General features: G+C 39.1%; 1 pseudogene across 1 annotated transcript in view; it reads left to right on the top strand.

Annotated features, from left to right (window-relative positions):
• Positions 1-3824, top strand: part of LOC101306325 — a 7434-nt pseudogene extending 3610 nt beyond the window's left edge. Inside the window, exons 9-15 of the transcript XR_184506.1 lie at positions 602-648; positions 907-1180; positions 1351-2171; positions 2311-2577; positions 2712-2975; positions 3075-3368; positions 3471-3824. The product of XR_184506.1 is annotated as an ABC transporter B family member 11-like (transcript). The remainder of the gene's footprint in view (positions 1-601; positions 649-906; positions 1181-1350; positions 2172-2310; positions 2578-2711; positions 2976-3074; positions 3369-3470) is intronic.
• The last annotated feature ends 276 nt before the right edge of the window (positions 3825-4100 follow it).

Genomic DNA, 4100 nt, shown 5'->3' with positions numbered 1-4100 from the left:
AGTTCATGGAAGGGAAGACAACAATAACCGAGCTTGGAGAATCCTTGAGAAGAGATCAATCTTGTTCCGTCCGATTCTTCTGTTCTTTTCTTCCTGACTTCTCCTTTTTCTTCGTTTCCTCTCGTGTATCAGATGATATTAGGTTAGAGAACCCTCAATTTCCGTCCATGGGCCAGCTGATTTGGATTGGGCCTTGAAATTGAAGTTACGGTCCAAATCAGAAATTCGGGCAGACTGACCTTCGGCAACTAAAATGATCATAACTTCTTCTAAAAAATAGGTATTGACGATCCGTAAAAAGTTCTAGAAAGTAGACTCTTGTAGCTTTCTATTGATATATAACTCATTGTCTGGATCGTTGTGAGGTGATCACAATCCTCTGTCGAAGTTAGATGATAATTTCTGACAAATCCCATAATTCTTTCCTTACACGACATGAATTCCTAATCCTTCAAGATTTCTCCTCTTTTGCTTCATATTCCTTTCTTTGCTCCGAAACACCTAATAAACATAAAAATAACTAAATCAAATGGAAAATACGATAAACTAATAAAGTAAAGAGAGGAATTAACCATCATATCGTCGCATAATTATGCTCCTATCACTGAGTTTTCTAATGCTGCTAAATTCATAGCTTTATTGCCCCAGGTATTATAGTTTAAGCTCTTTCATTGTTGTTTTACCTTTCAGTTCATGATCTTTTCACAAAGATGGAATGTTATTGGAAGATAAACGTTACAGTTATTCCCCATTTTCTGAAGTTCAAGTTTGAACTTTTCAAGCAGAAATGAAAGGGTAGTTTGAAGCGCGGTATGGGGGGACGCTGGTGAAAACAAAAGTGTATTTTCCAACAAAAAATAATCTATGATAACGAGATTATGAAGTTACTGTTATTGGATTGTGTAGGGAATAGATACAACGGTTGGTGAGCATGGAACTCAACTATCTGGAGGGCAAAAGCAAAGAGTTGCTATAGCTAGAGCAATTTTGAAGAACCCTAGAATTCTGCTTTTAGATGAAGCAACAAGCGCTCTTGACACAGAATCTGAGAGAATTGTGCAGGAGGCACTTGACCGAGTAATGATTAACCGGACTACTGTCATAATAGCCCACCGCTTGAGCACAATAATGAATGTTGACACCATTGCTGTGATACATCAAGGAACAATTGCTGAGAAAGGTACTGCATTTTCTATGAGTAACTAGTAAGACATCAAGCTCATGTCTTACAACAATTTGAATATCTATCATTGTTTCTCATTATTGCATGTCAGTATTTCTATGTATAATCATATCACCATGTCCTTAATTCATGAGTGCTTCAGATATTGATCTCTTGCAACTGAACAGGCCCACATTCTGAGCTAATCAAGGATCCCAATGGAGCATACAACAGGCTTATAAGGTTGCAAGAAACTACTTTTGTGTCAGAAGACTTGGAACATACTGGTCGAAATTTTGATAAATCATCTCCAAGATGTAGAAGTCCTATCTCGTTATCAATCTCAAATGGTATTCCCACTGCAAGCGGTATTCTTGAAACAACACCAGGAGAACCTGATGTTCCTGCTTCAATACCATCTAAAGGGCCTCCAAGAGTCCCTCTTCGCCGCCTTGCTTACCTGAACAAGCCAGAGATCCCAATGCTACTTCTAGGTACTATAGGTGCAGCAGTCAATGGGGTAATCTTCCCTATTTATGGTAGTTTGTTGTGAAATGTAGTCAAGACTTTCTTTGAGCCACCCCATTTACTCCATATGCATTCAAAGTTTTGGGCATCAATCTTTGTTGTTCTTGGAGTGGTATCTTTCTTGGCACATTCATCAAGAGCATACCTCTTTGCCGTGGCGGGTGGCAGTTTAATAAGAAGAGTCCGAGCAATGTGCTTTGAGAAGGTGGTTTACATGGAAGTAAGTTGGTTTGATGAAGCTGAGCACTCAAGTGGTGCAATTGGGGCAAGGCTTTCTACAGATGCAGCCTCTTTGAGAGGTCTTGTTGGAGATGCTCTTGGTTTCTTTGTTCAGAATACAGCAACTGCAATTGCGGGGATGATTATTGCTTTTGGTGCAAATTGGCAAATTTCTCTTGTAATCCTTGTTTTGATACCTCTGTTAGGAATAAACGGATATTTTCAGGTCAAGTACATGAAAGGTTTCGGTGCAGAAGCACAGGTATATCTCTAAGGTCCAAAAAATTACGAACAACTATGATTAATAACATGGAGAAGTTGATGCAGTTTCAATTTCTTAACATAATTTTCATATTTAAAGTTCATGATTTTTATCAAATACTAAACTCTATTGGTTGCAGAAAGTTTATGAGGACGCAAGCCAAGTAGCTAGTGATGCTGTGGGGAGTATTCGGACAGTTGCCTCCTTTTGTGCTGAAGAGTTGATGATTGACTTGTACAAGAAAAAATGTGAAGGCCCTATCAGGACAGGGATAAGACAAGGTTTAATTTCTGGTATAGGTTTTGGTGTATCACTCTTTTTACAGTTTTCATCATTTGGCTTAATTTTCTATACTGGAGGTCTACTTGTTCAAGCAGGCAAGACAACATTCACTGATGTTTTCAGGGTAAGTTTCCTCTGCATTGTGCTATAGACCTTTAGTTACTACAGTAACAGTTGTTAAATAAATACTCGTTAGTCGAGAACAAAGACCTTTTTACCAGTCCATCATAGTTAAGGTCTTTCTCTCTGATTCTGCAGGCTTTCTTTGCTCTGACTATTGCCTCTCTTGGACTCGCTCAGTCGAGCTCCCTAGCACCTGATATTAGTAAAGGAATGAGCTCTGCTGCTTCCATATTCACAATTCTTGAAAGGAAATCAAAAATAGATTCTAGTGATAACTCGGGCATGACAATTGAGAATGTGAAGGGAGAAATTGAATTTCACCATGTCAGTTTCAATTATCCTAGTAGACCTGACGTGCCGGTTTTAAACGATCTTTGCTTAACCATTAGTCGTGGCAAGGTAATGTAGTGTCAAGTAATACTCTTTTTCGTCTTTTATCCATTTTCTAGTACTGCAAATGACTTTGGAACTTACACTTGAAATATGTTATATATTTAGACAATTGCTCTGGTTGGTGAAAGTGGAAGTGGAAAATCAACAGTGGTCTCTTTGATCCAGAGATTTTACAACCCCAGCTCTGGTCATATTACATTGGATGGAATCGAAATTGAGAAATTACAGTTGAGGTGGTTGAGACAGCAAATGGGGCTGGTGAGCCAGGAGCCTCTGCTGTTTAATGACACTATCCGAGCCAACATTGCATATGGAAAGGAAGGAGAGGCAACCGAGGCTGAAATTATAGCTGCAGCAAAAATGGCAAATGCAGACAAGTTCATTAGTAGTTTACAACATGTGAGTATTAGCAAACTCAGCTACCATCACTGTTTATTATCTTTTACCATGGAGCTGCATAAATCTTGAGGACTGATGCATTTAAATTTAATAACACTGCAGGGTTATGATACAATTACTGGAGAGCGAGGGGTCCAATTATCGGGTGGACAGAAGCAAAGAGTTGCTATTGCAAGAGCTATTATGAAGGCACCAAAGATATTATTACTAGATGAAGCGACAAGTGCTCTTGACGCTGAATCAGAACGCGTGGTTCAAGATGCATTGGACCGAGTTATGGTGGATCGAACTGCAATTGTGATTGCTCACCGGTTATCCACAATCAAGGGTGCAGATGTAATTGCTGTGGTGAAAAATGGAGCTGTTGCGGAGAAAGGAAAGCATGAAACTTTGATGAATATCAGTAATGGCATATATGCTTCTTTGATAGCATTGCATGTAAGTGCCTCATCTTAATTAGAGACGTTTCTATCAAGTGAAATAATGCAGTAAAACGTATAGATCAACAATGGCATTTACACAAGTGCCTCATCTAGACCGAGTAGTTATCAGTTATGGTGGATCGGTATATCGAATCACAGTGGTGGTTGCCTGGCCGTCGGTTATCCACTATTAAAGGTACTTGCAGACCAAGGAAAGCATGAGAGTTTGATCAAAATCAACAATTGGCATTTATGCTTTTTTGGTACCATTACATTCAAGTGCTTCATCTTCGAGGGGAGAAGTGTGTGT

This window comes from Fragaria vesca, linkage group LG4 (genome assembly GCF_000184155.1).
Source record: "Fragaria vesca subsp. vesca linkage group LG4, FraVesHawaii_1.0, whole genome shotgun sequence".
Classification (NCBI taxonomy): domain Eukaryota; kingdom Viridiplantae; phylum Streptophyta; class Magnoliopsida; order Rosales; family Rosaceae; genus Fragaria; species Fragaria vesca.
Note: the sequence above shows the minus strand (reverse complement) of the source record. Positions and strands in the feature narration are given on the sequence as shown.